This window comes from Equus caballus, chromosome 1 (assembly GCF_041296265.1).
Source record: "Equus caballus isolate H_3958 breed thoroughbred chromosome 1, TB-T2T, whole genome shotgun sequence".
Lineage (NCBI taxonomy): Eukaryota > Metazoa > Chordata > Mammalia > Perissodactyla > Equidae > Equus > Equus caballus.
The window spans coordinates 149,859,965-149,883,861 of record NC_091684.1 but is presented as its reverse complement, the minus strand read 5'-3'; the positions used below and the strand labels follow the sequence as shown (position 1 = coordinate 149,883,861).

General features: G+C 38.3%; 1 protein-coding gene across 6 annotated transcripts in view; it reads left to right on the top strand.

The window, feature by feature from the left end:
• The window catches only part of UNC13C (unc-13 homolog C), a 557,967-nt gene that overhangs the window by 12,193 nt on the left and 521,877 nt on the right, over positions 1-23,897 (top strand). For 5 of the 6 annotated variants that reach the window (XM_070236405.1, XM_070236396.1, XM_070236392.1 and 2 more), the window contains exon 2: positions 4,842-4,939. The exons of the other annotated variant lie outside the window; for it this stretch is intronic. The gene's annotated coding sequence lies outside the window, so the exon portion shown is untranslated. The remainder of the gene's footprint in view (positions 1-4,841; positions 4,940-23,897) is intronic. 6 annotated transcript variants of the gene reach the window in all.

Sequence of the window (23,897 nt, the reverse complement as noted above, 5' to 3'; positions counted from 1 at the left end):
GTCCTTGGTGCTGACATGTGATACTGCAATAGCCCTGCATCTCAGTTTTAGTAGAGATCTCTGGCACTGTCGTGATATGAAAAACAGAGGAAGAATTGGGCTGAAGAGTCTGAGGCTGTATTAATGTTTCTTTTTTTAAAAAAATTATTTTATTGAGGTCATATTGGTTTATAACATTGTGTAATTTCAAGTGTACATTATTATCTATCAGTTTCTGTACAGACTGCATTGTGCTCACCACCGATAGTCTAGTTTTTATCCATCGCCATACATATGTGCCCCTTTACCCCTTTCGCTCACCCCCCCCACCCCCTTCCCTTCTGGTAGCCACTAATCTGTTCTCTTTATCCATGTGTCTGTTTATCTTCCACATGTGAGTGAAATCATATCGTGTTTATCTTTCTCTCTCTGGCTTATATCGCTTAACATAATACCCTCGAAGTCCATCCATGTTGTTGCAAATGGGGCAATCTCATCTTTTTTATGGCTGAGTAGTATTTCCTTATGTATATATACCACATCTTCTTTATCCATTCATTAGTTGATGGACACTTGGGTTGCTTCCAAGTCCTGGGTATTGTGAATAATGCTGCAGTGAACATAGGGGTACATAAATTTCTGTGTATTGTTGATTTCGTGTTCTTTGGATAAATACCCAGTAATAAGATGGCTGGATCATATGGTATTTCTATTTTTAATTTTTTGAGAAATCTCCATACTGTTTTCCATAGTGGCTGCACCAGTTTGCATTCCCACCAGCAGTGTATGAGGGATCCCTTTTCTCCCCATCCTTGCCAAGATTTGTTATTTTTTAGCTTGTTAATTATAGCCATTCTGACAGGTGTTATGTGATATCTCGTAGTTTTCACTTGCATTTCCCTAATAATTAGTGATGTTGAACATATTTTCATGTGCCTGTTGGCCATCTGTATCTCTTCTTTGGAAAAATGTCTGTTCATATCCTCTGGCCGTTTTTTGATCAGGTTGTTTGTTTTTTTGTGGTTGAGTTGTATGAATTATTTATATATTTTGGATATAAATCCCTTATCAGATATATGATTTACAAATATTTTTTCCCAGTTGGTGGGTTGTCTTTTCATTTTGTTGATGGTTTCCTTTGCCTTGAAGAAGCTTTTTAGTCTGATATAGTACCATTTGTTTATTTTTGCTTTTGTTTCTCTTGCCTAAGTAGATATTGTATCCGAAAAAATGCTGCTAAGACCAATGTCAAAGAGTGTACTGTGTATGTTTTCTTCTAAGAGTTTTATGGTTTTGGGTCTTAGATTCAAGTCTTTAGTCCATTTTGAGTTAATTTTTGTGTATGGTGTAAGATAATAGTGTACTTTAATTCTTTTTCATGTGGCTGTCCAGTTTTCCCAAAACCGTTTACTGAAGAGATTTTCCTTTCTCCATCCTATATTCTTGGCTCCTTTATTGAAGATGTGTGGCTTTATTTCCGGGCTTTCAATTCTGTTCCATTGATCTGTGTGTCTGTTTTGTGCCAATACCATGCTGTTTTGATTACTGTAGCTTTGTAGTATATTTTGAAGTCAGGGATCGTGATGCCTCCAGCTTTGTTCTTTTTTCTCAGGATTGCTTTGTCTATTCAAGGTCTTTTGTTGTTCCATATAAATTGTAGGATTTATATTCAAGTTTCTTTCTGTGGTCCTGACTGCTATCCCTATCAGGGTAATGAGGTAGGGATTTAGTTGGGAAATAACTCATAAAGGGAGAACAGGCCAGCTTTTCCAAAATGTAAGCAAGCTGTGACAACTGGCAGTATCTCTGCCTCCTCATTTCATCCATCTCTGCCTCCAATTCTCTTCTCCATCCTTTTTTTTGGGGGGGGATCCCTCTCCCTATTAAAACATACCTATTTTGTGTCTCATTCCCTTACTTATTTGGAACTTTTTAAATTATTCCAAACATGCAGGTAATTATTCCATATATCCATGGGGTCATCTAAGAAAGACAGACCAGAAATAAAGAAGTATAGAGCTTTCAAGAGAATTCAACAAAAGATTAGGAAGATGAAATGCAGAGCCAGGAGTACAGGGGACTATCTGTCTTGCCCTTTGATGGCCAACAAATTGATAACATAACTCTAGCTTCAATTGGTTTATTCATATTTGTGTGTAAAGGACATATTGGAGTCACACCTAAGTATTATATGGTAAAATTTTAAAATATTTTATTTAAAAAATTTTTTAGTAGTGATAGATGCATAAATCTTTCCTACCTCACACCTTCTTCCACAACTATAAATTTTCTTTGTACTTACCCTTTTTGTGTGTAAGTGGATTTAAGTTTTACTACCAGTAGACTTTGAACCTGTAGAGAATGAAAAACTAGTTTAGGCAAAATAGATTAGGTGTATTAGGAGTAGCAAAGTAGTTTTTATTTATTTGGAAAGATTTAAGGGCCATGAAGTCCTCATGTTTGGAGAAAAAAAATAACAACCTTTATCCTTCTCCCCCCTAATATTGATGCTTTGTTACTCTAAAATTCTTCCAAGTACCCCAGAAAAGTAAATAAATTAGGCTGCATCAATTATTAACATGTCTAGTTATCAGATTGTTTCCTGAAAGTTGTGGTAGGTCAAGTAAGACCTGAGTCATTGGACACTTAAGGACAGAGAAAGGAATGACTCAGTGGGACAGCAAAGGTAAACAAAGGGGCCAGGTTGTTGGGAACAAAATTTATTTACTTCACAAACTTTGTATATTCAGGGCTAGGCATTGTGTGTCCCTCAGCTCCAAGGCTGGGAGCAACTGACTGAGAGCTCCATCAGACGCTAGGAAACCTTTGATTTAGAACACTGTTCCATGTTTGAACACAGCTTGGAGATGGAGACACAACTTCTGCCTTGGAGACATAATTTCTAATAAAGATCCACCAAGAGTGATTTTTTTTAAGTTCTGTACAATATGCCAATAGAGGGCCTTTTCAGCAGAATATTTACTACGTTTATGTTTAGTGTATTCAATAGTACATTTAAATATATAATCAGGCAGTTTAAATTCAAATTATGTTCTCCTTGATAAAAGTATGTACCTTTTATATTTTTCAGGTTATCTGTATAATATAGTGATATAAGGTGAAGGCTTTGGAGTTTCATATCCAGTATGCAGATGTGGGCACTTCCACTTTCTAGAATTGTGGTGTTAGGCAAGGTACTTAATTGTGCCAAGCCACAGTTTCCTGCTCTCTACAACAGGAATAGTACAGTAAATTTTTTAGAGGATTGTTGCCATGATTAAATGAGATAATTTTAAAAAATACTCAGTATAGTGCCTGGAACAGAGCAAGCAAATATTAAATGGCACCTACTATTATTATTCTTTGTTACTCATCAACTGCCTCTGCTACTTATGCTATACCATGAAAATAAAGATAATATGTTTTGTAGAACTGGAGTCACGCAACCTGAAGGTCAAAACTAGGGCATGTTCAGGGACAGTATGGAAAAGCTGTGAACTTGTATCTGTAGCGATCCAGGAACCAAGAATGGCCTTCAGTTGAGGGCCATTTCCAGAGGTTGACTCAGGAGAATGAGTACCCCGGTTCTGAAGGTACCACACTCTGGCATCCATTACAGTCTGTCCTATGTGCCATTGAAACCCATTTGCTTCATAGCGCAAGTTAGCACCATCTGGAACAGCTGGCTGGTTTCTTTTCCTGGAGAAACTTACATGAAGAAAGTTATTGGAATGAACTAGAGCCCCTGTAATTTCAGCTGCTCTCATGACCACAATACATCATCTCCCTCCTACACCTCCCATATTAGATACCCTCTACCCATGGCTAGCATCTCTGCTGGGCTAGGTGGTTTCCCTCATGGGATGACCCAGATTATCATCCATGAGGGGTCTGAGCCCTCAGTCATTTTGCCATTCTTATCCATTTACCATCAAATCAGGCAGGGGACTCTGAAGGGTTTCCTCAGTGGCTTACCTGGGTGCCAAACATATTCCTCCTTGTCCCCATAGTGTAATTTCATCCCTACTTTCTCCTAATGATCAGAGTTAGTTCCTCTAAAGTGACCAGATGGCAATCATCTCCTAAGATTTCATGGCACTTTCTCTGTGTGTCCTCATAGAAGCAGTCCTCCTCTGGGACCCAGGTGCTCTGTAATCACAGAGAACAAAGTTGTGGGGGATGGGAAGTACAAACACTCCAAGAGGGACATCAAGAATGATAATAAATAGGGCCACTCCTTGGTTCTCAGACCCATGTATTCTGTCTATAGGAGACACAATACCATGTGATGGTCATGGAGTTAGAGTATATAATGCATTTTGAAGTATGGCACCCCATCCTATCAGGGTATCATTTCTAAGCTGGCACTTCAAATGTGTCTTTGAAGCCTATTTAAAAAAAAATTTATCAGCCTAGAAGCTTCTGGGCTTTGATTTACTATGTCATAGTTGTTTTGATTCCAGTTAAAATGAAGTACTGCCCTTTTCAGAGTAGAAGTTCAATGTAATCAATTGCTGCCAAGTGGCTAGTCGATCTTCTTGAAAGATGTTGTTTTTTCAGGTGCTCAGCATTGGTCTCTGTTCCTGGCAGGTTGCGTATTTGGCAGCAGCAGTACCTAGATCAGCCTTGGTGAAAAGGAGCCCATGCTGTTTAATCCATGAATAATCTCCATCTCAACCACAATTGATCAGGTCATTCTCCTTACTTGGTTATTTATTGCTACTTCCATGGTGGATGCTCTCTGGTGGGCCTCAACATGCAACACAAAAGTTTTCACATTTTGAGCTCTTTCCCTTAAATCCATCCACATGCCTCTCTCCTCAGTTTCTTTGACCCTTATCTTCCAATTTTTGTTTTTACAGGCTCCTGAGACATTAGCCAAGTGATTCACCACTGCTCATGAGTCCACGTACATTCTTACCATGGGCCACTTCTCTTTCCACACAAAGTGGATGATCAGGTAACCTACCCCAAATTCTGCCCATTGGGAGGGTTTCCCCTCACCGCTGTCTTTCAGTGCCATGTTGAGTGGGACTGTGTAGCAGTAGTCCATTTTCATGGGCTACGCACATATTGAAGCATCCACATGCTGAGACAACCCATCCATACACTAAGTTCAGATGTTTTTTTCTTCTTCTCCTAGCTGTCCATAAGGGATATCTTCCAATGAATACACACACACACGCACACACACACTCACACACACACACTCACATATACACACACACACTGAGGGAGAGGCACTGGTGCAATAGTAGTGGATGACAAAAGTCTAGGCCCTATACTCATGCAGTTTACTTGTGCTTACCCAACCTTATGACTTGGTGAGTCAGAGAGAACTCAGCTCATGACAGGTAGTTCTGGCAGCATAGCCAATTGATGTCACATATTCAAGTGCTCTGTATGTATTTGGGCCCAGTTGCAGATTGGGGAATATTTTTTTGGATAGTGTATAGGTCTCCAGTGCAGATGGCATGACCTTGCTCCAGAATCCAGGGGTCAACATTGTGATTCTTCTCTTGGAACTCACCATATATTCTACAAGTTGACTTTTTTCACCATAGATATTTCTGTTAATCAGGTCCTAACCGTGTCAGTCTTTCATATCACAGCATTTTATTCAGAGTAGTATTAACCAGTATGGATTATAATACTTTCCAGAACCTGAAGAGGCTACCATGCTTTGGATGTGAGAGGCAATGATTTACTTTTTACTCTCGAGGGGATATTTACCACTTACCCCTAAAAACTGCACTGTTATGATCTCTGAATCATCATAGCATTCATCTTCCTCTGGAGCTCATATCTTATCAAGGCCTTCTTGTTCACCTTCTTGTCACTTTTCGCTCACTGGATCCAATTCACAGGATGTCATCAATGTAGTGGAGCAATGTGATGTTCTTCAGAATACTCAGATAATCTAGGTCCCTGTACATGTTGGGAAAATTAAACAGTCCTGGGAGAAGACTGTATATTCTTGTCTACCCTACTTGAATGTGGACTGCTTCTGAACCATTTTCCTAATAAGGATAGAAAAGAATAAATTTGCCAGTTCGATGGCCATATACTATGTTTCTGAGGCTATGTTCATCTGCTCTAGCAAAGATACCACATCTACACACCAGCTGCAAATGGGATGACTACTTTGTTGAGTTTGTGATAGTCCACTGTCATCTACTAGGATCTATCTGGCTTTCTCAGGGGCAAGTCTGGTGCTAAATGACATGAATTAAATATGGATATAGCGGAGACCACTGCTCCTGCATCACTTAAATCTTCAAGGGTAGTGCTAATCTCTGTATTCCTCAGAACATGATAATGTTTGTTTATTTATTCTCTCTGTCTTCCCCACCATGATAGCTCTTACCCCACAGGCCAAGGAATCAATGTGGTGGTTCTGCCAACTACCACATATGTTCATTCCAATTATACATTTGCAGGCTGAAGAAATTACCTCTGGGTGAGTCTGTGGACCTGCTGGACTCACTGAGAGCCATCCCTGAGCTAAGACTATATTTAGTACCTGATCTCACTTACCCCCACTCTAAAATAGAGTTCAGATCAGTTAGTATCAATGCCAACTCAGACTGTGTCTCACAGTGATCAAAATGTTTGGATATTCTCTTTTCCCCTGTGTATAGTTATAGAAGTAGGTCCCTATGGTGAAGGTATGTGGGAATCATTACCATATTCATTTGTCATAATGTAGTGGGGTCCAAACTTCATGGAGACGTGGCCTCTCCTTTGGTCATCAGGTTCTGGTTTTGAGTGTTGGCTCAAGTCCAGAAACTGTGCAAGAGATTTATGTTCTTAGTGGGGAGGCTGTCCTCAATCTTCTGATAACCTATTCATGATTCCTTTTGCTTCTGTAAATTAAACAGTATCTGTGGAGGAGTGTGCATCTATCTTGCCTCTAGGAACTGCATTCTATTAACCATCTGCCTAGGTCTCCCTAAGTCGCTTTATGGCTTCCATTTTTAACATTGCAACTTATTATGATAATTACACCCACCCTGTTTCTGATAATTAAGTGCTACTACCTCGCCTAAATTGTTTTGGGATCCTATCATTGCCATTGTTATCAAAACCTAGTTCTATAACATCCCTGGCCTATAGAGGATAGCCACCACTGAGATACTCTGTGATGCCATTGAGAAACTCAACATCACATTACTTATCTCAATGGTAGATAGTGTGTCCTCCCATGGAACATTTTACGCTGATGAGTTTTCTGGCTTTATGCAGTATATCTACTCTAGTACATCCACTTCTCTGAGACTTATGAACTTTTTCTCTACTCTTTACCATATTACTTCTACTTGGTACAGACCATAACATTTTCCAAGCCTTCAAGAATCACCATAGCTTTAATACTGTCTCCCATGATCCTTGCCAGGTGTTAAATTCAATATCATAGGAGAGTGCTTCCATAGCATTACATTCTTCCCTATTTAACTTTATATACCTCCCCAGTGATTTAGTACCTGCAGAATCCGGTTCATAAGTACTTTCTCGGTTCCTATTGGTGCATATATGTTGGTAAGGTCCTGTATTTTCTTCAACATACAGTCTCTTTCCTTCCTTAACAGACCCACATTTACTCAGCTGGTTTGTGTTGTGGCTTTACCCTAGTTATTGGTCTGGATGTCCGTGGGGGTATTTGTGGTAGATCTTGATGGAGGGTACACAGATTGTCTTGGAAGTTGGAGACCTTTACATTGTCTACAAGCAAGGATAGAGCACTAGCCACTAAAGGGAGGAGTAGGCCACTTTTACAGTATCCACGGATTCAGGGGAATCTGAGGATTCAAGAGTTTCAAGTGAATTAACCCAGATGTCCCCATCACGTGACGCACAGTCCCATTTTTTCTCAATTAAGGCCCCGAACTTGGCATAGCCGACCTGCCTAAGTTGAGATTTAAACCTTCTCTGGAGCTCTGCCACTTTTATGATTAATTCCTGGATCTGGTGCTCAGCTTTTTCTGCATCTGCTGCAATAGATGAGAATTTATTTATATGGCAACATGGCCTTTTGCTGTTTTTACAGTTAGCCTTAAATTGGTGATTAATCACTCTTAGCCTTTCATTGTCTTTCAGTTCATCAAGAGACCCTAGCAACAGCTATTCTATTCCATAGTGCTAATCACTTCCTCTTATCAACCCCTCAGATACCTTGAGATGTTGTACATATGAGTTCATTCCCTTGCAGTAGTATCACACTCCAGTCTACCACTAGTGGATATTTTAACAATTGTACTGCTACAGTAGACCACAGGCTATCAGCTGTCCACATGACATCAATGATGAGGTCCTCATTGCCAGTCCAAGAGAGAAGATCCAGATAAAATATCTCATTTTAGGATGACTTCCTCAGTGTTCCCTGGGTACCAACTTTCTTAAGTCAGGTTCTCTAGGAAACAGACTGTACCACAGAGATTATATGTGCAGAGTTTCTTTTAGATTAGGTAGAGGGAGAAGCTGAACCATGATACATTTGCAACAGAGGCCTCAGGCAATCTTAAAGGAAGGTCTAATGTTGGGATGGTCCCTGTATTAAAACAAGGGGGCTAGGCATTTGAGTACCCACATCAATTATTCATTGGATGTGGGCTGACCCAGAGGAGGGGGAATAACCCCTTGACCACTGTCATTCTCAGGGAGCAGCTCAGCTATGTGCCTTTGGCAATGAACACAACACTCTCTGCAGTTGGAGTACCTTAGTCCTTAAGGGGACATTTGTGTGGCACAGCACAGCTATGCACACTATTATCTTTCCACTAATTCTGAAGGTGGAATGGGATGTTGGAGTGCAAATATTATAGTTGAGACTACCTTGATTGTAATATCAAGGGTCCATGGAGAGTATACACTCTCTGGGATACCCCTTCTTTTTTTTTTTTTTTGGCCCTGGGCTAACATCTGTTGCCAATCTTTTTTTCTTCTTCTCCCCAAAGCCCCCCAGCACATAGTTGATAGTTGTATATTCTAGTTGTAGGTCCTTCTAGTTCTGTTATGTGGGATGCTGCCTCAGCATGGCTTGATGAGCAGTGCTAGGTCTGTGCCCATGATCCGAACCAGCAAAACCCTGGGCCTCCAAAGTGGAACACTTGGCCACTTGGCTACAGGGCTGGCCCCTGGGATATCCTTCTATGTCCTGCTTTTTCCTAAGGCACAGAAGTTTACTCAGAGCGCTGGTTAAGTTCTTCTAAATTACTTTTAAATTATCTTTTTAAAATGTTTTTAAAAATTAGTGGGTTCTGGTTCCTTGGTGTCAAAGAATTTCCCACAACATTCTTCTGGGTCTTTGCTTTCTAGCTTTTATCAAGGCCTAAGTAAAGGGTCTGGGCTAAGTCAGGGGGACAGATGAACACAGATACAATGAGAGTCTGAATCTTAATGTGATTTTATGGGAGGGAGGAAGGACTTAACTTTGTTTGTGACAAGGGGCTTTGGAACACTTGAATTTGGATAGATAGACATTGTATATTTTTATCCCTGTGGTTATTAGAGATGTAAAACTTTTGTATTGCCTTCTTAATTTCTTATTTTTTTATATCAATTACACTAGCACCTAGACTTGCCATAGATCAAGTTACCAACCACTTCTGTTATTATTATTTATTCCCGGATGCTCTTTGAGGTAAGAGCTGGCTGATGCTAAGCATGTTTTAGTTTTAAACTGAAGAGACTTTACATGTATAATTTCATATTCCATAATAAAAATATGAGACATTTTTAAAGAACTGAACTTGATATTTTGAGTTCTTTATTGGGGGCATGTATTACCTTTTATTATAGGGAATGTGTTCTATCTTTGCAGAAAAAGTTAAAAAATGTCTTTCTATTAGGCATTTTGAAATAATTTCCGTATAGATTTACTTAAAAGGCACTCTGTGATACAGGAAAAGGATGAAATTGCAGCTCTGTTTAGTGAGACACTAATTTTAATTTTAGTTATAAGTGTCACGCCCATTTTACTTGCATGCTTTGAAACATAAGTAATTGACTTTTACCCAAGAGTTGGAATCAAATGAAGTTCCATTGTGTGAGGAAAATTGCATTGGATCTAACACTTAAAGGGGAAGGGAGGGAAGATACTAATTATGTAAGCATCTAAGTTTTGGTCTGTTTTCATGCTGTGCAACATTCACTAAAATTTAAAATTCTCACTTGTACTACAGAAGAGAGACACATCTAGAGTTATGTACAATCAGTGAGGTGAGAAGAGCAGTTTGGAAGTCATATCAATAGTCACGTGTAAAGTCTGTGGTGAGGATTAAGTGAAGTTATGTTTTTTAATGTGTACAGTACAATGATGGGAATATTTTAGGATCAACGTAAAAATGTTCAATTTTTTTGTGAATTTTTATTTTCTGAAAGAAGCTAATGACCTCAAATGAACATTGATGAGGGACCGAACCAAGATGGTAGCTCTGGGAATGGAAAAGAGGTGTAGAGATTGAGAGAAATTGTAAGGTTAAGGGTCATAAGAGTTAGACTTGGTTAGAAGTTTGGGACAAATAGAAGTTCAAAGGTGAACCTGGAGTTCCAGTCCATATAACTAAGAGAATGTTGGTTTTATTCATTAGTACTGTATGAGAAATTTAGAGAATGTTGTAGTTTATGAGTGAAGATGAATTTGAAAATATTGGATTTGAGATGTTAGTGGTCATTCAGGCCAAAATAGTTAACACAAAAATTGGAATTAATGTTAAGAAGAGAAGATAGATGCAGACATATTGACTTGGTAGTTAGAAGAAAGGGGAATAAAAGAAATCTGAAAAGGAAAGAGAGACCAGTGAAGGACCTTGTTGGGGTTTCTTTGTTAAAGCATTAAAGAAGAATACTTACTTAAACTGTTATCTCACCATACCATAGACAAATGGCCCCAGACCTTGGTCTAGAGAGCAATCAGAAACATAGGCCTCCTCTCCCTCTGTGGCTATGCAGTCTCTCATTTCTGCTTTTGACCTCCTGTCTGCATTGCTTTCTCTTTTGAAAATATGTTTTCACTGTTCAGTTTTTACAAAGATCAAAAGTTGATTGCTTAGGTCACAACTTTATGTGGCTTTCTTGTTAAATGCCTGAAAAGATCTGACAGTCTCTATGCTCCAACTCCCAATTCCCAAGAAACAGAACTGATTGGTTCAGTTGCCATTATGTGACCACTCTGGTCAAAATAACTGTGTTCAGAGAGAGGCCATGTTGTCATCAAGATGTATAGAATGATTTAAAAAAAGGCTAAGTGGTTAATCATTTCAGATGCAGCAGATAGATTAGGGAAGATTAGGGTTTTATATAAATATTATTCATGCCCAGTAAGAATGAAATTTTAATAGAGTTCTGGGGCTGAAACTGGACAGTAAGAGGTTGAAGATGACTGGACTCTTGAGAGGATAGAGACAGCAGGTCTCATCTGTGCTCTGGAAGTGGTAAGTAGAAAGTGCCGTAGCCTGAGGAGGTAATGACATTGAAGGAAAGCTGAAGGCTGTCTTCCGTTAGTTTTTTATTTACAATAGGATAAGATGTAAATATGCTCATTGCTTAGGTGGCCTGGACCGCTTGGAGAGAAAGAGACTTAAAATGTGAGTAATAGAAGAGATACTTGCTGGAACACTATCCTAGAGGTGGTAGGAGGTGATTCAATCAACAGCTCAGGAGGAGATATGACCCTTGAAGAAATTTTTTTTTTAAATCGAGATAACATTGGTTTATAACATTGTAGAAGTTTCAGGTGTACAGCATTATAATTAGACTTCTGTATATACTACAGATTGCTCACTAGCAGAAGTGTGGTTTCTGTCTATTACCATATAGTTGGCCCTCTTTGTCCTTTGCACCCGCCTCCCTACCCCCCTTCCTCTCTGGTAACTGCCAATCTGTTGTCTGCTTCTATGAATTTGTTTTGTTTTGTTTATTTGTTTTGTTTTTGTTTTGTTTTATTTTTTTATATTCCATGTATGAGTGAAGTTATACAGTATTTGTCATTCTTTGTCTACTTATTTCACTTATCATAATACTCTCAAGGTCCATTTATGTTTTCACAAATGGCAAGACTTCATCTTTTTTATCACTGAGTAGTATTACATGGTATGTGTATATCTGTATATATATATGTGTGTGTGTATATCTATATATATATGTATATACACACATATACACACTACATCTTCTTTATCCATTCATCTATTGATGGGCACTTAGATCGTTTCTATCTCTTGGCTATTGTAAATAATGCTGCAGTGAACATAGGGGTGCATATATCTTTTCAAATTAGTGTTTTAGTATTTTTCAGATAAATACTCACAAGTGGAATAAATGGATCATATGGTAGTTCTATTCTTAATTTTTTGAGGAACCTCTGAAGTGTTTTCCATAATGGCTGTACCAATAGTGGATGATAGTTCCTTTTTCTCCACATCCTCTCCAACACTTGTTATTTATTTCTTGTCCTTTTGATAATAGCCATTCTAATAGGAGTGAGGTGATAACTCATTGTGGTTTTGATTTGCATTTCCTTAATAATTAGTGATGTTGAACATCTTTTCATTTGCCTGTTGGCCACCTGTAAGTCTTCTTTGGAAAAATGTCTATTCAGATCCTCTGCCCATTTTTTGATCAGGTTGTTTAGTTTTTGGTTGTTGAGTTATATGAGTTCTTTCTATATTTTGGATATTAACCCCTTATCAGATATATGATTTGCAGATATCTTCTCCCATTTGATAGGTTGTCTTTTTATCTTGTTGATGGTTTCCTTTGCTGTGCAGAAGGTTTTTATTTTGATGAAGTCCCACTTGTTTATTTTTGCTTGTGTTTCCCTTGCCTGAGGGGACATATCCAAAAAGATATTGTTAAGACTGATGTCAAAGAGCACAGTGCCTATGTTTTCCTCTAGGAGTTTTCTGATTTTGTGTCTTATATTTAAGTCATTAATCCATTTTGAGTTCATTTTTGTGTACGGTCAAGATAGTGGTCTAGTTTCATTCTTTTGCATGTAGCTGTCCAGTTTTCCCAACACTGTTTATTGAAGAGAATTTCTTTTCTCTACTGTATGTTCTTGGCTCCTTTATAGTAAATTAGTTGTCCCTAACAAGAGATTCTTGTATCTTAGAACTATACAGAGAACAGACAGTGCTGAAATAAAAATCTCTCTGAGTACTTATTGTAGTTGTTCCAGTTGGATGACATTGAACTTCTGGACAACTTCAGTCTGTCCTTAGTCAAGGAGGCTTTTCTGTGTCAGCTGGATTTCCAAGCAAGTATGAGAATTGAACCCTGGCCTTTGTAATGAGGCGGAATGTCAAAAGAACCTTTTGTTCCCTAGACATGCTGTCTCTCTGCTTTGAATTTTATGCCTCGGGGTGCACAGCCCAACTACTTTTTCCATGTGCTGCGTGTTCTGCAATGGCACTAAATGGGGTAAGTAAAGAAGACCTAATTTTCATGCAACAATCAATTAAATCAGTTTCCACCGTCCAAGAAATTGCTTCTCATGTACTACTTCCATTATCAAAGTACATGTCATTTTTTATTCATATTTATTTATTTTCATAGTTTTTTAGTAGAATAAGATTTCCAAACAGTGAAATGCATCGATCTCAAATTTACATTGTGAATTTAAAAAAATGAACACTCCTATTACCCCAGTTAAGATACAGAGCATTTCTCTCAATCCAAAAAGTTTTCTCATGTCCCTTTCAAGTCAGTCTCCACTTTTCATAGGCAACAACTTTTCAGGCTTCTAGTATCATAAATTAGTCCTGCTTTGAATTTATTATAAGTGGAATCATAGAGTATTGACTCTTTTGTGTCTGGCTACTTTGCTTAATATGATATTTTTGAGATTCATCTGTAATAGTGATTCATTCTATTTTTATTGCTGATTAGTGCTAGATTATTTTAACATACTTTAATTTGTGTACCCATTCTCTTCCTGATGGATATTTTCCCACTTTTTGGCTGTTAATAATAAAGATACGATAGAAATTCTTATACGAATTTGTTTGAGAAAATGCCTTAATTTCTCTTTGGTAAGTGCTTAGGAATGCAATTGCTGGATTATAGTATAAGTGTAGGAATAACTTTATAAGAAACTGCCAAACAGTTTCTAAAGTGATTGTATTCTTTTACATTGTCCTCTTTATTGTATGAAAGTTCTAGATTCTCCATATCCTCCCCAGCATTTGGTGTAATCAGTCTTTTAAAATTTTAGCCATTTTTGTCTTTATGAAATGGTATCTCATTTTGGTTTTTAATTTGCATATTCCTAATAATTAATGCTGTAGGCCACATTTTCGTGTGCTTATTGGCCAGTTAGAAATCAGTCTGAAGTTGTCACTAATTACTAACTGATTGCGTTGCTTTTAAGGATGTGTGCTTGGCATTAGAGTCAATTTTTGAACAGATCAAAAGTAATAAAACTGAACAAAATGAGCTAGCAGCACCTAATCATCTATGAAGAATACTTTGTGAACAGAATTTTATTGAGAAACCCAAGGCGCAGAGCTCTTCAGATTTCATTAATTAGAAATGTGGACATCTAATCAATGTACCAATTTGCCAACAATATTATTAATTTTTTGTTATAGATATGTTTAGTGTAGTTTTAGTATAAGACATATTTCTGGCTGAAACATTTTATTGTGTAGGCAATTCTTGTAGAGATACAGTAATATCTTATAAATTTGAACCTTATTCTTTCAGAAAGGGTGATAATTACTTCATCTAGGAGGGTATTAAACTTGTATCAAGAACAGGGTAACTCTTTTTCTCTTCCACCCTACTAATATTTAGGTCGAGTTCTGTTTATGCTTGAGCAAATTACTGATAGTTTATGAAATATTTTGGTACATTTATTGATTACCTTTTTTTCCAATGAAAATTAATTGAGTTGCTATTAAATATCAGGCACCTTGATACATTCCATTATGGAAAACAGATGCAAAAATGGATTATATTATCTCATAATATTGCTGTAATACATGTGCAGCTTAGTAAAGGTGTGTGTGTACTTCAAAGATTGTATCTATGGTGTCCAAATGAGTTGTGACACAGATGGAAAGGCACATTAATTCCTGCCTGAGCCATCAGGGAGACTTCTGGAGGGAGATATTGCTTGACCTGGACCTAGAATCCAAGTTGCCAAGTAAGGAATTCAGGATACTGGCTGTCTTCATGAGTTTTGGGTTAAATAACATTTTTTGGGGGGTAAAGAAAGGGAGTGGTAAGGAAGAAAATGGACATTAATGAAACTAAACAATGTGCCCTGCCAAGAAATGTGATAGATGTGTTTGCTCTCATTATCGCATAGTCTGATACATCTCGCAAACACCCCTAGGAAATAGATACTATCATCCCTGGTGTATACATGAGGAATGTGAAGTTTCTATGGTCCCAATCCCAGTTTCAGAAAAGGTTAAACTGTAAAAATATGTGGGCCTTAGAATCAATAAAATACAGTTAAATCATTGTTATGAGTAGCTTATCATTCCTTTAGAGTATGCAACATTTTAAAAGAAATAACTTTTAAGTACATGTAACACTACTAATTTTTATCTTCCTCATTAGCCTTCAGAATTACTGTGACTCTTACTCTACCTTAAAAAAACTGGACAATTTGCATTATTCTAAATAAACACAAAAGAGGGACTGTGTTACTGTGAGACCTCCTCGGCTGCCCTACAGTCAGGAAAGGAGTGGGGGTAGAGGAAAGGTCTGCCCAGATGGAAATTTTACCATCATTTGTTAATAACAATAACTAGCATTTTTGAGTACTTCTGATGTTCCAGACTCTCCTCTAATTATCTCTTATTTAATGCTTACAGCAACATGAGGGAGTTGGTATCATTATAATCTCAGTTGTCAGATGAGAAAACCGAGGAACAAAGAGGTTAAACAATTTGCTCATTGTGCACAGCTGGTGTACAGCAAAGCCATGATTCAAAGCAGGCCGTCTGGCTTAAGCCTCCATTCTATGCCCCTCTGCTAAAGTATGAATGGTGTATTTTGGAGCTCAGCTGGGCACCAAATGGAATATGCCTCCTATTCACCAAGGATGGACGTGCTCCCTGATATAACTGATGGTATCTTATTTGAACAGTGTGGTGTAGTCTGGTTTGGGAACCACACATAAGTTGTTCAAATTTTAGCCCTATCGCTCGAGTAAGTCTGGAGTAAGTCACTTAGGGTCTCTGAGTCTTGGCTTTCTTGTTTTTAAAATGAGAGTAATATTTTCCCTTGTGAAGTTTTTTAAGGATTAATCATTTTAACATGTTGAAGTAGACATTTCCTATTACTATGGGGATATCAAAAAGTACTTAGGAAGCACGGGTCGGGGGTCATATGTTCTCACAGGGATCTGGGCCCCTTCTCTGGCACAGGACATTAGGCTGGTAATGTATCCAACAATTCTGGTGGGACAGAGATGCGGGAAACATTAGAACTAGTAACAACTTTTGTCCAGAATGGTGTCTTTTCTTCAGCGGCCTTTCTTTACATAGTTTATGCCTCTAGTAAAAATTCCACCACACGTCAAAATTGCTCACAAGATTTTCTTTTAGAAATCCTTTTTAATATCAAAGGAATTTCCAGTTCCAGAAAATTACAAAGATTGACTATAGAGAATCAAGGCAAAAGTCAAATTATCTAAGGATAGACTTAGGTTACCATATCAGAGAACACTGGCACAGTAGGAAGATGCCAAACCCTTGGGTGTGATTGCTTTAAAGGAAGGCAGCGCAGCACAGGGAGAAAAAAACAGTGAAGTCAGGATAGGAGACCTAAAATTTCGTTCCAGCTCTGCTGTGTGAACTCAGGCAAGTGTTTTGAACTTTCTGGGTTTTCATTCCATGCTGTGTACAGTTTGAAGATTAGTGCTGTTCAAACTGTATTCTCCAAGCCCTAGGACCCTGTGGAGAAACTGTATGGGCTGCAGCTCACGTGGAAGTAGCAGGTAAAGTGAGACTCCAGCCCTGCTCCCTTAATTCAACCAAAGGAGCTCTGCTTTATCAGCTGTATTCATTGAGTTTCCACTTCTGATCTTTGTTGGAGGAAAAAAGGGTGGATTCTGAGAATAAAACAAAGAAACACACACACATGAGAAACAACTTGGCTGTGAGATGATATCATTCTAAGTTGTTCATCCATGAGCCAGAGTACCTGGGCTTTACTCTCTGTAGGTGAGTGGGGAGAAGTTTCAAAGATTGAAAAGACATAGTTCTTATCCTCAAGGGGTGTACATTCTAGCTGGGAATAGGGCTGGGCCATGGCCAAAATAGTAAGTGGGCAAAGCGTACTCTAGGCACCTTTGTCTCTCATTTCTGGCCTATCCTCCTTCTTTCCCCTTTGATGGTTGACTCTTCCCATTCTCAGGCTCCTTCTTGTTGTCTCTGCTCTCCCTCCTACTCTTGAAGAATGCTCTACTAAACCATTTATGCCAAGATACAAAATAGCTAATAAGTCTTAAAACAGAGGGGCCCCTAGGTGAGATTTGCATTACCAAAAGGACCAAAATCTTAAGTAAAAGGAATACAGCTCTAATTGTAGAAACCGACATAGACTCTTCTTGAGGGAGGAGTTCTTCTTCAAAGATACTACATACGTGACAACCTTTTTCTCTAATTGGTCCTTATGGGCATAGCAGTGTAGCATGGTGTTTACGATAAAGGATTCTGAAGCCAGTCAGTTTGGGTTGCAATTCTAGCTCCATCACCTCTCGGCTGTGTGACTTTGGACTAGCTACTCAGGTTCTCAGTTTCTTCATCTGTAAAATGGGCATTAATAATAGTACCTACTGCAGAAATTACTATCAAACATTAATGTAATAACCTATACAAAGCACTCAAGACAGTGTCTGGCATATAATAGCATTAAAAAATGGGAAAACATGTCCAAAGCTATTTGGTAAATAGTTTAGAAGAATAATTAATGACTAAATATCATGGTGCAGACTATAAGGACTACAGGAAAAAGCGAAGGCATCTGAGTAATTAAAAAACCTTTTGTGGAAAACATTAGACTTAATATGTCCTTTGAATGATTGAGACCAGATTAGCTGGAGGACATTCTAGGCAGAGTGATGAACAAGTATAAAAGAAACAATGAAAGAATAAGCTTAGTGGGTCCATGGAATTATAAAGTGCCATGGAATAGAGGTGTGCAATAGTCTGCAGTAGGAGACTAAGAAGAGGAAAATGATAGAAAATAAAATTAAGGAATATTAGATAGAAATCAGTTCATGGGATGGTTTGGAATGGTGGGGACTATTACTTTAGGAGGCCAGTAATCTCCTGCAATATTAAAGGTTTAAAGTAAGGAGCATGTAAATTATTATAGTGAAGGAACCAAGCTTTGGAGTCAGGAGACACAGGCAACTACATTAGCAGCTATGAGGCTCATCATTGCTAACCATAAACTGGAGATAATACCCTTACAAAGTCACCAGGAAGATCATATGAGCTGATACATACAAAACTACTTTGTAGATTCAAAAGGGCTTATAGAAATATTAGTACTAGATTTCATTGTTTACTCCTAAACCAAAGCAGCAGCAATGGACGTGAGTAAAAAATGTAGATGGGCTGTAGTTGGATGAAGAAATTCAAAAAATATATGACTAGCTGGAATAAACAGGATGTGAATCATTTGGGCTTCGTTCTTGGGGAAATGGATCTTTCTGTTTATTCTTTTAAAACAATTTATTAGCTTAGGATAAACCTTTTTATCACTTTCTGGTTTCATCATTTTTGTTGGAAAATTTTCAGTATGTATTGGTTTATTGTTTTGCCTTAACATCAGGCAAAAAATAAATAGTTCACAAGAACATCATTTCATATGTTACTGTTTCAGCAATTTTCATTGTCACGGTCATCCCTGTGTCCATCAGTCACATTATATATATAGTACTTTTACTACTTCATATGAAAAAGTTATATAAAACAGGTATAAATCTGTGTTGATCCAATAAAGACAATCTAAAAGATACTTCTTAAAACTTGATCTTTGATAACAACTTATTTTCTCATCACTTGCCTTGTCCCAACTACCCTGATGCTTCCTCTCATCAGGCCTTGTGTCTCCTCACTGCTGTTGGTGTGGCTAGCTTTCCCTTCCATCTCAGCTTCCCTGGTTTTCTCCTTTGTTGTGCGATTTTGTTTATAAAGCTACGTGGTCATTGTGCTGGCCAATGCTGCTTTCCACTGGGGCCGTCTTGCTCTGATGAACTTTCTTAGGTTTACTCCTTCTCTGTAGCAGCAGCTTTTCTCACGTAGTGGGAAGTCTCTTTCAATCAGCTACTTTGCAAATCACGAAGAATTTTCTGTTGAACAGATATTTGGTGAACCATGTGTATGTATTTCTCTTGGACTTATTTTTGGAAAAATTTCTTTTAAACTGGCAATCATATAGTATAGGGTATTCACTGCTGAGGTGTTATACAATGAGAAGCAGAGGCTTTCTTGCTTTCTTCTGATGGGGTGATTAGTTATCATCCTAACACAGTCTAGGATACTTAACACATGCTCACTGCACGTGAAGGAGCAGTTAAGAGTGAAGTTATTCTATTGGGCTAGGAGCAGGGATTAAGCAGATAACAGTAAATGGAAGGTCAGAAACTCAAGTCATAAGCATGGGGTTCCTAGGGCAAAGGTGGAAATCGGGGACACAGAGTCAGGGACTGTAAAGACATCATTATGCATAAGTAGAGAAGGCAGGACTTGGGGAGGTGACCTGTGAGGGCTCTATCAGATCACATCTCCTTGTCTTGTGTCTCTCTCTTGCAAGTTAATACCTAAATACCCTGTTCATCTACTTTACTATATTTGGTAAGGAACATAAAATTGTTTATTGATCTGAAAATGCTTTAGCTTAATTCTGGTAATGATTTAGCAATAAATTGCTGTTTAAAGGTTCATTAGCTCTTTTAGCCCATGAGGGCATCTAGCTTTATAGTCATGTTAAATAAATCTCTTACGAAAGGAATTTAACATACCTGCAAAAATTATTTTACTCCCTATTCAACTCTAATATTAGTTTCAGAGTTTGTACACTTGCAGTTCAAATCTGGGGCTTGGAGTCAAGGTTGTATTGCTTGTTAACTGCATGATCTAAGTCAAATTTCCTAAAAACTCTAGACCTTAGCTTCCTTCTCTGGCAAACGATAATAATTTCACACAATTACTATGGGAAAGAAATGAAGTAAATTTTAGAAAATTACATACACAGTTCTTGGCACATGGTAAGTAATAGGTATTATCACTAAGGTTTCCCATGGCAACATAGTCTAGTATTTTAATCTCTCTCAAAGATCTCCTTTCCAAACCCTTAAATCTTACCCCTAAACTTTCTTACCAGAAACAATGTGTGGCTGTGTAGTTAAAAGGTAACACAACTGGAAGTTGAGTGTGAGATTTTGAATTCAAGTAGTTGAGAATCATGTGATGTTGTCCTGTTCTCCCCCTCATTTCCTCCACTTCCCACTCCACCTGGCCTACCTCTCCCCAATACTGATTGTGTCCTCATCTTGGCTATTTCCATTTAAAAAATTGAACTTCAGAGAGGAGAGTAAATATTTGGGCTTCTATTGGGTGGGCGTTAGAACATGTGTCAATTCCCCCTGTAATATTCACTTTACATGCAGCTGAGAGCTTCGTAGACTCTAGGACTAGGGGCCAAGGTACATTTTGCTTTATTTATCTTTCCTAAACTGCTGGATGAAGCTATTGGAAGGGAGAGAAACATGGTGCAATTCACCAGCTGTGTAATTTTGGCCATATATCTTAATCTCTTTGAACCTCTTATTTCCTCATCTGTAAAATGGGCATAATAATGCCTTCTTCGGAGAGTATCTGTGAGGATTAATTGGGGCTGCTTAATTTTCTGGAACATAACAGGTGCTTATTAAATGTCATCTTCCTTCTCTATCCTGGTTGCTTGTCTGAAGGAAGTTCCACAGCTGATATTTGAGACTCGCTAACGCTGCTGTTAAAGCAGCTGTGGTTTCATGATGGTAACACACACACACACACACAGAAGAAAGGATCCCAGTAATGGGAAGGTGAGATTTCAATATTGGAAAATTGTCACTGGACCATATAGATGTAAGGCATCTTCCATTTCTTTTCCAATTGCTTCTTTGTTCTTCATCTCGTCCTCCAACCTAGCAGGATTCCAAGGTGCCTCCTCCTTCTATTCACCTTAATTCCACAACAGATACTGCATGATTAATCTTCTGTAAATACTTTTCACTACCCTTCACAGTGCTAATGATGACTGATATTACTGAGCTTTGCTGTATTCTAGGAACTTTACATGTGTTAACTCATTTAAACCTTACGATTATCTTTGAGGAGATGCTATTTCTATCCCAATTTAATAAATGTACAAGTGAGGGGAGTGTAGAAATTAAGTAACTTTCTCAATATCATGCAGCTAATATATCTCAGAGCTGGATTCTAATGCAGGTAACCTGGATCAAGTGGTCTTGCTGAAAACCAATGACCATTAGTGCCTCCTCATTAGATGGAACTTCTCAGCCTAAATTTCAAAACTTCCCACATTGTTACTATTTTCCCCACCCAAACTCATCTCCCTGTAGTCCCCATCTTTCTCCAAGGTGTATGCTTCTCCATCTTTGCACGTGACATGAATGTTTATGATACTTTCCTTCTGCTCACACTGCTTCTCTTCCTCTGGATTACTTAAGGCCCAGTTCAGCCAGTTCAGGATTCTTGGAATCTTTATTGTTTATCTGTTAGTTCATGGGTTTATTATTTGTCCATTCATTCACTTGTTTATGTATTTATCCATTTGTCCAACCATCATCGTGAGTCTACCACATATCAAGCATTATGAATATTTTAAATTAAATAGAACACAGTCTCTGCTCTTCAAGAGTTCACAGACATATTTGAGAGATCAAGATGTAGATAAAATATTTCACATAAATAATTATTATATTCTGAGAGTTACCATAACAAACATGCAGTCAAGGTGTTATGGGAGCACAGAGGAGGAAATGCCAACTCTGAGGAGGTCAAACAAGCTGATGCTGGTCCCTGCTGGATCTAAGCTGTATAGGTATTCTAGAGATATTCATGAGAAGGACATGTAGGGGTAGAGGAAAGGGTAAAGGAATGGAGGCAGAAGAAACAGCATGGAAAATGGCGCATTGGTTAGGCAACATTATAGTGATCAGGGAACTGCTACTACCTCAATGTAGCTGGGGCAGATGTGCTTATGGGAGTGATAGGATATGAGGCTGCTAAAACTGGCAGCGTTTTAAGCAGGAGGATTTATATCTTTTAAAATATATTAATTTTAGAGAGGAAGATTTGGAAAAAGGGCCAGTTTAGAGTTAGCAAGGCCATATAGGATACAATTGTGATAATCCAGATGAGAAATTGTAGAGTTCAGAACTAAGGCATTGCTAGTGGGAGGAGGTGACATTCTTACATCGAGTGTGGTTATGGGATGGATCATATGGAATCTAGAATGACTCCTGGGTATATGTCCTAGGTAAGTGGATGATTAGCCTGCCCTAGTGGTAGTGGTTAAAATTTGGGCAGCACCATGGCCCGGATTCATTTCCCAGTCAGGGAACCACACCACCCATCTGTTGGTTGTCATACTGTGGCAGCTACGTGTTGCTGTGATGCTGAAAGCTATGTCACTGATACTTTAAATACCAGCAGGGTCATCCATGGTGGAGAGGTTTCAGTGGAGCTTCCAGACTAAGACAGACTAGGGGGAAGAACGTGGCCACCTACTTTAGAAAAAATTGGTCCTGAAAACTCTATGAATAACACTGGAACATTTTCTGGTATAGTGCAGGAAGAAGAGAGGATGACACAAAAAGATTGGGCAGGGTTCTTCTCTGCTGTACACAGGGTCACTAGGAATTGGAACCGCCTTGAGGGCACTAACAAAAAATGTATATAATTATCATGATATTAATTGAGATTAATAATCTAAGAAAACAATTAGGGTGTGGATGGAGTTTAATTTGGGCCAACCAGGTGAAGATATTTAGTAAATGGCTGAAATATGAGCCAATTCTCTTTTTTTTTTTGATGAGTTTGGAGATAAGTATACATCTGTGAAACCTTCACCACAATCTATGCCATGAACGGATCCATCATTTCTAAAAGTTTCCTCCTGCCTTTTCTTCTTTCTTTGTTATTATTTTGTAATATGAAAATTTAAAATAAGATCTACCCTTTTAGCAAAAAATTTATGTATATAACAATATTATTAACTATAAGCACTACGCTGTGCAGCAGATCTCTAGGATTTATTGATCTTGCATAACTAAAACTTTGCATCCTTCGGACCCATTCTTCAGTAAACATTTATTGAGTGCTTATTATGTGTCCTGGGTTCAGGATGTTTAAAATTGAATAAGTCATTGTTTTACCCTTAAGTTTTTTTTGTTTTTTGAGGAAGATTAGCCCTGAGTTAAAATCTGCTGCCAATCCTCCTCTTTTGCTGAGGAAGACTGGCCCTGAACATCTTGCCCATCTTCCTCTGCTTTATATGTGGGACACACCTGGGATCTGAACTGGTGAACCCCGGGCCACCAAAGCAGAATGTGTGCACTTAACTGCTGCACCACCAAGCCAGCCCCTACTTTTACCCTTAAAGAGGACATAGTTCAGTGGGTGGAGACAGAAATGAGATTAAAATACAGAAGAATTCTAATTGCCTATGAACTGGGTTGTGGGAGAGTATGGTAAGGAGACAGAAAAGCTCAGTTTGGGTGGTGGGTGAAGTCTTTACAGGACAAATGATTTTGGAATTTAAACACAAGTTTTAGAGACAGGGAGGGCTTGACATGAGTGATAGTCTAGGTAGAGAGAACAGAAAAGTTACTGAGGTGTGAAAGAGCATAGAGCCTTAGTGAATAACAAATCATTCTATGTAGT